Source organism: Cyrtonyx montezumae, unplaced genomic scaffold (assembly GCF_038088225.1).
Source record: "Cyrtonyx montezumae isolate F1298 unplaced genomic scaffold, pur_monq_1.0 scaffold_11, whole genome shotgun sequence".
NCBI classification, from domain to species: domain Eukaryota; kingdom Metazoa; phylum Chordata; class Aves; order Galliformes; family Odontophoridae; genus Cyrtonyx; species Cyrtonyx montezumae.
Window position 1 is genome coordinate 3,919,106 of NW_027071837.1, and position 12,653 is coordinate 3,931,758.

A 12,653-nucleotide genomic window follows, 5' to 3' on the forward strand; every position below is an offset into this window, starting at 1 on the left:
TGACCTCTGAAGCTTAGCTTTATTCTACAGTAGAAAATAATAAATGAATAGAAAGCTCCCACTGGCTCACGAGCTGCAGCTTCTGCTCTCAGTGCAGCTCTACAAAGCCCCCGCTCCAGCTGTTCTCCCGATCTGGTTGCACCTCAAGAAATCTAGTTTCTGAAATTCCTAGCAGCAGATTGCCACATCATCACCAACAAACAGAAATAAAAGCTTGTTTTTCTGCATTCAAAACGTTGTGTTTACATTTCCAAGCACCAAACTGATGATGCTTCGTATTTGAAACGTGACAGAAGTGCATGTCTGCTCGAACATCCCTAGGCTACTTTTGCAGCCACGTCTTTAGATTTACAGGTTGTGTTTCTTGTTCAGCTTTTCCATTTCTTCTCTTTTTCCAAATAGCCACTTCTCCTTCAAGAACTCCTCTTACTGGAATGCCTTTCCCTGGGTCTGCTTTCTTTGCAGAGCACAGGTTTATTTCCTCTTCACTGAAATGCTGCTAATAATACTCTGAAAACAAATCCCCAATGGTAACGTTCCAAAGTCGATGCTCTGCTCCCTTATTAAGAAGGGACTGGAAAAGGAAACAGATCTGTAAGTGGCAATTGGGGCTCTGTGGCAGCGCTTGGGATTTTCATAAACCCATTTTGTTTCAGAAGAATGAACGAGCTCTAAAATCACTGTGTGGAGCAGCTGTAAACATCACCTCCTGCAAAACTTCACGAGCTCCTGCCAAGTGAGATTCATCGTTCCATTTTAATAATTAATGTACTTCAAATATATTATTATTTACTAATGTAAGATTAGGCTAAATAATCAGCATAGGAAATTTCTTCTGAAGGTTCTGATAGGCAGATTTCTTACTTTATTATTCCTCCCCCCAAAAAAAAAAAAAAACATAGTATACAGTAAGTTAACACGAGAACAGCTGGCTCTCTGCTATACAACCAATAACAGTATTGCCTGCTTCAGAGTCTCCTTCTCAGGAGATGTTCAAGACCTGTCTGGATGCCTGCCCGTGAAGCCTGCTGCAGGGAGCCTGCTCTGGCGCGGGGGGGGTGGGCTACACAATCTCTAGGAGTCTCTTTCAACCCCTACAATTCTGTGATTATAAATAAATCATCAAAATCCCATTAAACACTGCATGGGTTTCATTCTGATTCCTGGCATCACAGCACAGCTCCAGTTCCCCCAGCTCAGCCAACAGCAAGCAGGCAGGTGCTCCTGACCCCACACGTCGCACCACCAGGAGCCTACCAGCAGTTCTTGTTCTTACATACTGGAAACAGTGCACAAACCTTCCAGGATTCCACAGGTTTTCACATTGAAAGCCACCAACCCTAAAAAGAAGTACTTCCCATTATTGCTTCCTTTTCTTATTTAACTTGGCTGGATAAGAAGTCAGCACTCAAAGTGAAAGAAGTAAAATCTGGCAAACTCAGCTCCATAGCAGATGTATTTGCTGACACAGCAGTGTCACTCACGATATACAGTTCTAGCTTTCTAGGCAAGCCACGAGCATTGCTTCCAACAGAACTATTTCAGCTGACAAGTCACCTTGCTGGGATACCTCACCAGGTAGTATCAGCTCAAATACTTTTCCCAGAGACAGCACCATCTCTGTGGAGATTTGGGGATTCAGAGTGACTAACAGCACGCACCTTTCACACAGTGTTCGTCAACAATAAACTCTCAGAAAATTATTATTACTTTTTTTTAAACAGAAGAAGTCTGTATGATGAAAATGTCTTTGCATGGATCAGACCTAAAGCATGACTGCTGCTGATGTCCAGAACACAGCTGTGCAGCTGCTGCCCTGGCACTGCTGGCAGTGCACTTAAAAGGAACTCAGCCATCTCTGTTCTCCATGCCACAACGCAGCAACGCTGGGATTCTTGTGTACAGCCAATGGTCACCACAGCGAATCCCAGAACACACAGATCAGCACGAACAAACCTTCACAAAACAGAGACCTGTGGTCTCTACCTCTGAGCACCAGTGCAACTCCACTCAGCAGCAGGACTCTGGCAAATGCAATGCTCCCTGCAGGACAGGGCTGGGGTGCAACACCTGAACAGTGCCAGCTCGCTTTCCAGGGCTCTCTGAAATCCAGACCAACCATTATCTGTATTTTCCTCATCTCAGAAAGGATCTTTCCTCCCTGAAGCTACTAAATTCACAATGAACATGTTACACCAGCAGAAACTGTCAGCATTTCCTCTGAAATCTCTTTCTTCACAAACTTAACTTGACAGTAAAAAAAAAAAAAGCATGAAGTGAAACTTCTCTGTAGGCCCAGAAATGACAGCTGTTCTGATCTGTTTGTATTTAACAGTTACGTGCAGAAAAAGTACACAAGGGGGGGGAAGCCTTTTGTTCCATTTTATCTCCCAGCAGCCCATCACTGTGGCTTCCCAGCATACTTGTTTGGCTTTTTTCCAAACAGTGGCACATAACAGCATCACTTGGTAAACACTTGATTCAGAGGACTCCTTACAGCCACAGTTTCCACGTCCTCCTTTTAAAAACTGTAATTACAGTGTAATCTATGTTTATTCTATCCCCTAATCTGCCTCCTAGATCTATACAAGAAGCTTTTCCACATCATTTACTCAATAAATCTATGACTGAGGCGTGGATGACTTCTGAGCATGTGTTTACAGAATAAGCCAGGAAGTCTTCAAAATTCCTCCCAATATCAAGAAAAGTTTCAGTGTGAGCTACATGCAAACGGATCACGAGATCCGAAGCAATCTATAAACGTTTTGTCTTTCCAAAGGTTTGTGAAGGCCTCAAAACACACTTAGGCAATGCAATGTTTAAACTCCCTGCAATTATCTGCGAGAGTCATCCAGCGGTGAGCGCAGAGCGGGCAGTCAGGGTGGAAGGGTTCCATCACTGCCAGCTCTGTCACTGACACTGTGACCTTGAGCAAGTCGGTTAACCTCACCTCAGTTTGCTGATCTAGGAAGGGACGCATCCTGCACAGCACTGAAGTGGGCGGACAGTCACATCTGAACTGGCAGAACTACTCCGGGCCTTCCCGAACCCTCTGCTGCTGCACAGAGGGATGAGAAGTGTCGTAACTGTCCTCAGGATGCTGGAAATGGGAACAGTCCCAGATGGGAACTTATAAGAACGGATGACCACACGCATAAATCATACCAATGGCAAAACTTACTTGGTCCACACTGTTTTTCTGTTGTTTTTTTTTTTTTTTTTTCAAACGCTGACAAGGGGACAGCGGAAGCTTTGCTCTAACACAACTGAGGCGTGCAAGAGCAGGGGTGTACGGAATGCCAGCTGGGCAGCGGCTCTGCCCCATCCATCAGAGCGCTACGAGGGCCCCACGGGCGCACCCGCGCTGTGCCGCTCTCAGGCTGTGCTCAGCGCGGCCCTCGGACACGCGCTCAGCACTACGTGGCCTTTCTCCCCGAGGTTCAACCGCTCAGATCAAATGTCAAGCCGCCACCGATTCACCGCGGGAAACGCTCTCTTCCTTAAGAGAAACGGGAAAGAAGACGCTCTAATCCGACTCTCAACGCGCACCTACCGGAGGCAGAGAAACAGGAGCGACGGCACACGCTCCCTTTGTTATTTAGCAGCGGAGATCAAGGCGGCGGCAGCGATCCGTCAGCCCAGCCCGGCCCGGCACACCGCGCTGCGCCCGCCGAGCCGCCCCTCGCAGCCCCGCGCCCGCGGCTGAGGCCTGGCAGCGCGGCCTCACCGGGAGAAGCGGCGGGTCCCAACGGGAGGCCCGGCCTAGCCAGGGCCGCTCGGCGCCGGGCCGGGGGAAGGCACGGAGGACGCGGCGTTCCCCTCCCGCCCCGGAGGCGTCGCCCCCGCCCCGCACTCACCGCTCGGGGCCGCTGGCTGCGGGCTCACGCGGCGCCCCCTTTGTCCGCCGCCGCCCCCCCCGCCTGCTCCCGTCACCGCGGGGAGCGTCGTCGCTATGGCTGCCGGGATGGCGGCGGGCTCCCTCTTGCCGCCAGCCATCGCGAGACGTCAGCAAGCCCCGCCCCCGCGCCTCGCTTCCGCCTCTCGGCGCCATGTCAGTTAGGCGGGCGGGAGTCCTCTCTGTGTGGAGCTGTGGGGGTTTCGTGGGTGGGGCAGGGGTTGTTGGGAGCGCTGTGTAAGCCCTGTCAGCAGGGCGTGAGATGCACGGCGTGAGCCGGGTGAACAATGAAGATTTACATTAAACCTTGCAGTCGGCAGGGCTGACGTTTACCCATTGTACCCATTTTACCCATTACCAGAGTTTACCTGCAGGTGAAGCGTGTACGCTTCTGCAGTGAAGCAAAACAGCGTTCACGTCATGAAACAATGCAGGACGGGAAAGAGTGTATTTTGTCTAGAGTCATTAAAGTCATTAAAAGAGTTATTAGGTGTCATTAATGGAAAGCAGTATTCATTTCTACAGCTGAGCCAAGATATGTTTGCGCTCCCCTTGCTCAGACAGTTGCTTCTGCAGATCTCGTAGTTGCTGGTAGTTCATCACAAGTTTTATAGCCACAAATTGCTCGATATTACCGTTGGAATATATAGAGAAATCATAATCCTGTCTGTTTCTGGAAGTCCCTGCAGTGAAAACTGGTGATTTATTTTGCGTCTTGGCAAGTTTCAGTCAGCTCGTAGTAGTATTTCTAAAGGCTTACAAATAAACTGGAATCACTGTTTTTGAACAGGTTTACAGGCTTCTGCCTTCACTGAGAGCTCGTTTTGGATCTCCCTTTCTGAGTTTCCAGCACTCAACTTTGGTGTTGTTTTCTGTCACACTTTTAGTAGTGTTTTCAGCACCTGACTGCTTTCTGAAAATCAGAAATCACACCGGACTCCTCCTTTTGCACTCGCCTATCGCTGGGCCTTGTTTTGAGTTATTCTGGTATTTTAAAAGCCTTGTGTTGACTCCAATTAAATGTGGAAACTGTTGTGTACATCTGAGTAGGAGTCAGTGTTCTGTCCTTGTTTGTTGTGCCTGATGCACCAGAGAGCACACACCCCACGTCAGTGGCAATTTTGCAATAACGAGCCCTCGAGAGAGATTGTATTTCATACAAGACATTACTGAACATATGGATGTGCCACTGCTATTTAACTAGCACTGACACACACAAAAGTACTGCGGAGCTGCTTGATAAACTCACTGATGCAGTTTTGGTGTGGAGCATGCCCAAACCAGGACTGATTGAATTCTGCCTCTCTTCTCACTGCCCTGCCAGCAATGCCCAATACTTCACATGGTTGAAAAGAGCATTGTAAGGAGTGCACAGCTGTGCCCAAGTGCCATGTGCTGTCTGTAGGCGGCTCATCTGAGATGTGGAAGAAGCACACGTGTGGCAGTAACTAGAATGATCTCACGGATTGATGAGAAGTTCTCTTTTTTATTGTTAGATTCTTCCAATTCCTTATCAGTTTACTTTATTTTGCCTGAACAATTGTGTTTTGGATCAGAGGCAGAATGACATTGTGTCAATGCTGGTAAGGCAGAGGAAAAAGTAAGGAAAAAAAAATGTGGACGTGGAGGAAGTCAGAAATATAGATTCAGAGGAGCAGAGACATGAGATGCAGTAATGAATCTGTGACAAGCTTGTGAGGTCACTTTAAGTGAAACTGGAGGAGTAAAACAAAAATTCTGTTCCTGCAGCTTATGTTTGGTCCTCTTTGATTTTTCTACCTACCTTGGAAACCACTGTGAGTTACCTAAAAACATTGGCCAGTCTTCTGTTACATAAAATACCGCCTGCTTGCAGCCAGAAACCTGAGACTGGAGCCTGCAAATGCGGAATGCTCCTGAATGACTTCCCTTGGAAGTGTTTTTTGTTGCTGTGGTGATTATCCATCTGTTTAAATACTTTATATGGGAGATTCTAAACTCATTTGTTGTGGAGATTTTCTTAAGTTGTGAGAAAAACAGCATTAATGCCTGATTACCCCTGTGAATTTTGTTTTCCTTGACAGTTGCCTTCTCCGTGGCACAGCATTGCAAATACACTTCGCCTTTCAAATACCTCAGGAAATGAGGTGACGTATGGGCATTATTTCCATTCACACCCATGTTGTGTTGTTTTTATCTTGTCTTTCTGTAGACAGTGTTTTGAATTTTCTAGTTGATACGAGCTTATAAAAACAAGCAACTCCATAAAAGATACTTGTCTCATTTTAAAAGATTATCAGAAGAAATAAAGCACTGCATTCAAACTACCACCTTAAAGCAGCCTAAACGTTCTGACTTAAATAAAAGCAAGAATTGCTCAACCTATACTGTCCAAACAACTTTTGTACCTTTAAATCACCCATTAAAAGTTTTGGCTTTTTTTTTCTAGCTTGCTTCTGAGGCAGCTTTTCACATTTCCACCCCTCAGTGGCAGCGTGCTGCATTCCCACTCTGCGTGGCTTGGGACTTAAACGTTCTAGTGTGTATTTTTTGTGTCAGGGGTTAGGATGTTTGTTTTTATGACTAATAATGTGGACCTTGGGAGCCACATATCTAAGCACCGTTGAGGAAATATCTAAACCTCTGTTAAAGTGTAATCCCTTTCAAGGCATGTCTATACAGGAGAGTAACGACATCTGAAAGCTCTCAACTGCCCGTGCTCCAAACTGCCTTGGAAGCAAGCCAGCTCCAGCATAGAATTCCTTTACCTTAGCTCTGTGCCTCTGCTAGTGGCCTCTGTGACGTTCCTCTGGTGAGTACAGCGTGCCAGAAAGCTGTGTTTCCTTCAGAGCACATACACTGATTTGGGAAAGCTATTGCGTACAGCATAGCTCACTTTAAAATACTGAAGTCAAACAAGGGCAGGTTTCGTGCGTGCTCATTCTTGAGAATAAAGCCAGTGTAAGATCTTGACACTCATTTAACTCTCACTCAGGTGTTAAGTTGAGTGAATTTTGCCCAAAGTATACTTCAGACAGGTATCAAGGTTCACTTCTTTGTACTTGGTGTCTGAGCTTACGCGTATTGATGTAGGAGTTCTTGACATGAGCTTTGTTCTATGAAGCTGCATAAAAGAAGCCTTAATTGGTTCTTAGACACCATGATATTTATAATCATTTAGAAACCTCAGAGAGAGCAAACATTTAGGGTTTTAGAGATAGTCATCATCTTTATGAAGTGTAGGATCTATTTCTGTGTTGTCTGTGGGACCCTGCTGAGAATCTCCATTGTCCTACTCATCAAAAAGCTGCAAACTCAGCATGGGCTCTGTTTCTTTCAAGGATGTGCACATACATCTCTTAGAAATGAGCAGTTATGATTGTTTCATTAGACCTCTAATAACATCTCTACTTCATTTTCCTTCCAAATATGTTTACTTCAGGGTTGACACTTATAATGTCATCTCCAAAGAAAGAGGCTCTCCTGACAGATTTACAGTTGTTATAAAATATGATGCTATCTGCATACAAATGGACAGTAGGAGCTTTAAAGAGATTTGCCCTATTATTGCTGCCTAAGGAAGCAATAAAAATTTAACATTTACCATTGGGAAACACCTGCAGAGATTAAATTAAAACTAGATTATATGCTTATCAGTTAAATGTTACAAAAGCAAACTCTTTAGAGATTAACATAAAAAACATTGCTGTGCAAATCTTATTAAAGGCTTCACTCTCAGTACAATCCTTTCTACACCTCCGCTGCTCAAGCGTTCTACGTGTGCTCCTTATTAAGTCTTTGTGCTGCTATACAGTGGGGAGGCAGGGCAGCCTTACTGAGGGCTTTGCTATCCTGCTGGCAAATGCCTGTACTGATATTTAGATTTGTCTTTAAAAGTGGACCTCGGGTATCATTTATCCTTCTCTTTCTGATCCTGCCTACTTTCTGAAGGACTCTTCACACTGCGTGCTGTTTCTTGAGCGTGGAACTGAGGTGTGTTCTGGGCTCCTGCATGGAGTTTTGCTGGGAATTTTTCTGGAAACCACACAGCTTTCCTATTGAACTCTTTCCTTATTAAGGTCAGCAGGACAAAGGATTTTTACAAGGCTGGGAGCTGAGAACAAGATATCGCTGTTGCTGATAGCAGGTAGCGTTGTGCTTAGTTTGTGCAACCTTTGCTACATGGTGAACATGCTACAGAAAATAGAGATCCAGGAAGCATATGGGCTGGAGCTGATCTCTGATCTGGAAAAATCAGAAAGCTTCTGGATTTGGCGTTTGCTGCCACCAACAATCTGTGAGATTTATGGTGTAGGTAATCCTCAGGCAGTGACTTGAGCAGGACACTATCAGCATAGACACTACCTGTACCTGAATTGCATACACTTATTTCTCCATCTGGTGTTACTGTGACTCCTGTAGCTCCAAGGCTTTAGAAGCAACACGCCTTGAATTCTGAACCGCATATGGGCAGACACAACTCAGCAATAGCCACATCTTCAATAGCATACTCTAAGTCTCAGGCCACAAAGAACTTTGATTGTGGTGATCCAACTCAGTGTGATGGATCTGGAGAGCGTGACATTGACAGGGGATACAGATTGTTCATTATGTGATTGGAAAATAAATCATGTCGTTTCCCAGGGACAAATGCAAGGGGCCGTGCTTCTGCAAACATTTCCCCTAGAGACAAATCTGACCTAGAGACCTCGTGGCCATTATTTCCAACCGCTCACCATATCCTCCATTGTGTCAGCACAGACCTTAACATTTAGTTAAGTGAATCGGGGGCATGGATGGAATCCAACTTAAAACCTATCAATTTAGGTTTATGAAAATACAGAAAATAGAGCGTTGATCTATGGGGGTGGGGGATGCTGAGGTTGAAGAACATTGCCAAGGACTGGGGAGCAGAAATAGCTGGAGCTTGCTTTGCAGGGGAAAAAAAAGGTCTGTCCAAACATGGCCTAACATTTTAAGTAATAAGTGTTTGTTGGCCCAGATGATATTCACTGAAAGAGGTTAGGGAGTGTTCGAACAAGTATATCCAGATCAGAGGGGTGGTAACCTATTGCAGAGCAATGCTCACAAGCCCCTGGGCAGGCTGAGGGAGGATTCTTCTGTCAACACAGCTGGGTTTGGGAGGAGATATGTGTCCACAGACACAACTCCCCACACTGTCACAGTGTGAACCAGTCTTGCCTTAGACCTCACTCCAAAACGTAAGGTAATGTGTCTTCCAGCACTACTGTAGCATGCAGTTTGCCCTCCCACATACCTGAAAGGATGTACTGTACCTTAGCACATTTACAGCAAACTTTCTTTTGAGCGTAGGTCATGGATGTGTTTGGTAACCAGGGGAAGCCATAGGCACATCCAAATACTGGGTGTGAGTGTATTCTGTCATTTTATTTGGACCAACTGCAATATTTAACTTGGAACAGCCCACTTGTGTCTTTTGCTTGACTTTCAGGCTCTGAGCTGTGTGAATTAGTGACATGGGAATTTAAGATTTCATTTTTCAGAAGTGACATTCATTTTTGTACATACCTGTATTTAAGATGTGGAAACTACTTAACTGTAGTCTGAATTTTCCAGTCGGTGTACTAAGTAATTCACTTCTACTGCCACTAGAGGTATAACATTCACTTGAGCAAATACCAAAGGAAACATTTGGTTGGAAGCCTTGCCCATATTAATATTTCATTTTTCAAATAATGCTTTTTATCTGGGTTTTTTTTTCTTTCTTTTTTTTTGGAGGCCTCATCCTACTTTGCCTTTTCCTGTTGGGAACACTTTCTTTTATCGAACTAAAGCTAACTACTTGTGAGATGAAATGCCACTTTGTGATTATAGGGTACAGAACTGAGTGCTGATTTAAGCTGCATAAAAAGCTAAATTATAGTGTCAGTCACCGTATCAGTCACCTGAGACTGGCTCGTATGCAAGCTTGTACCAACACATTCATAAATCTTGTTTCACATTGCTTGTTCTCCTGGAAACTTACATTTATTCTGAAACGCAAACATTAAAAACATATGATTTGAAATTAATTTCTTTTTTATGCATGGTGACCAGCTTTCACTCTGGTAGAGTCTGCCTCTTGAAACTCGTTCAAACATCACAGAAGTGCCACATCTCCGCCAGGGAGAACTGCGGCTACCCTGGGGTTTAACCTGCCAAGCAGGAGATGCTTCTGAGCAGAACCGCCTGAATTTTGTGAGCAAGCAGAGGATGACTAAAGGAGGCCTAGCTGCAACCCTGCCGGAGCACAGGCTCTAACTGCTGGAAGTTGGTAGCCTTTCCACACGCCGAGCAGCAGCCTGCCAGCACCGTGCTGCGAGCGGTGAGCGGGGAACTGCCCACTGTGCCCCTGCACGGCTCAGGCCCCAGCAGCTTTCCTGCTGCAACCTGGCATTTCCACGTGCTGCTTTTCACCTCCTCCTCACTTTTGCCCGATGAGCACGCTGATGGCAGCTAAGAAGGATGAGAGCGTGACAGCTGGAGAGTGACTGTGGTGAAAGCTCGGTGTCTTGAGCCTGAACTGCAGTCCTCTTCCATCACAAGCAGTCTTTGTGCCATGGTCTCCTTTCAGGACTTGCCCATCTAGCTCCTGGCTCAGCAATGAGAAATGGAAAAACAGGAAATCCCACGGTGAATGCTGGAGGGAAAGAGCTCTCTGAAGAGTTTTGTGAAGTTCAGTACGTTGTTAGGAGTGTAACTGAAACTTTCAGAAAATGCAGGCATTATGGATTTACTGAAATTTGTTTTAATTTAGGATTGTTTCATTGCAGTATGGTATATACAATATTTATCAGCACTGTGCTGCATGGCTCAATACTGAAAAATTATTTTGAAGGGAAAATATTGAAATGACACCAGATGCTGTCAGAAATTTTGCTTTTCCCCTGAAGTGAATATCTGACCAAGTTATTGATTTCTTGGAAGACTCAATTACAGTAATGGTGGGCTTATGATGGCAAAGGTGTTTCCAGCATAAACTGATACACAGATTCTCCTATAATTTCTGGGTTGCTTTATTTTCCAAATACGGTGCTAACAGCACAGTTTAGAGTACAGACATCATAGATACAACACTTGGTGTGTCTTCTGTTTTAGTTTCCTGGTGCTTTTTGTAGTAATACTGATAAATTCACTGCAGTCTTGCAACACTCACAAGAAATTTCTGAGTAAAAAAAACACTTTACAAGTAAGATACCTTGGATTGTACTAGAATAAAAGTTGATAAAAAAAAACCCACTGACACTATAGCAGTGTGAGATATAAATTGGATCCACGATCTGACCTTGCTTTTGCCCTGTGTACAGTCATTAGCAAGAATATGCCATTTAACTACAGCTCCCCCTTGCATAGCTTTACAGCATACACAATCACAGGCCGCAGATTTGAAGGCAGAAGTATTTTGTGCGCAGTTCACTGGAGTGGTGTATTTAGCATATTGTTACTAACATCTTGTCTCTCCCAAAAATCAGGAGAATGGGTGGCAATCTGATAAACTTATTCCACAATTTTGATAATTCTTCTAAATGATATAGTTCAGTGTCAACTTGACCTTTATGTTTTTCACAGCTAAGGGAACAGTTACATAAAAAGGATGAATGAGCAGCAACAAAAGAGGAAGGTTGGGATCATATAATCTGAAAACTGGAACTGCCTGCGTTTATGATTTCCTATTTAGGTAAGGGAAGCAGCACTGAAGAGTGGTTAAAGCTCACTATTGTAAGTAACAAAATTGAGATTCTGGTGTAATTTCTGTAATATACTTACCCTATGGTCCTGAATAAGCATTTAAAACCAGGCTGCAACTGTCACCTTTAAATTAAAAATGCAGTAGGCATAAAAATTCTGAAAAAAAAAAAAACCCAAGCTTGTAACCAATAGTCAAAATTATGCTTTATTTACTGGTAAAGAAAATGAGGCAAACAGCAGTCAACTGTGATTTTCAGTGACAAAAGTTCATTTGAATTCTACTGATTTAATTTCTCCCCCAGTGAATAAGAATAAAACATCTGAATTGTTTGAAGCATATTGAATGTGTTTGTTTGTATGACTGCTAACGGTTGGGATTCATTTTTGTCACTAAACCAAACTATTGGCAAGTACACAAGTAATACGAACGCACCGCTGACTCTCAGTCGTGTTGGTCATTTATGGTCCCCTTTAGTGTGGCTGTTGAGATATGGAAGGCTGAACTTTTGTACAAAGAAATAATATAGTTATTTGATATGCCCATAACTGCGGTTGGGCAGAAGGCTTTCACTTTGTTATGACCCCAGACCAGATCTAAGCTCATCCAGAGAACTTCTTCCTGTCTGTTGATACTGAGATTTAACTAGGCCCTAAGAAACTCAGGCCACGTGTTTGACTTTCTTCCTTGCTGGGCAGGATGTTGAGGTGGATGTCTGTCAAGACTCATGCCACTGGAAAAAGGTCTGGACCTCTGAGGGAGTAGCAAAGAGCCTCTAGACCTCTAAGCCTGAAATTCATACACTTTCTTCATTGACATTCCTGAAAATTGTCATATCTAATCCCATGGCTAAAAATTCAGATAGTGTAGGAACCTGCTGGGGAAGCAGCAGGTTAGCCTCAGTGCCATTCAAACTCAATGACTTTTCATTCAGCTGCTGTATTTGAGGCCTGCCTACTTCGAGCTTAATCATTCTTCAAATATCTTCTGAACAAACAATGCAGAATATTGACATATGTAAATTCCTAGGGTTTACTAAAGCAGTTTGCTTATAGTTTCATTGACCTTGGT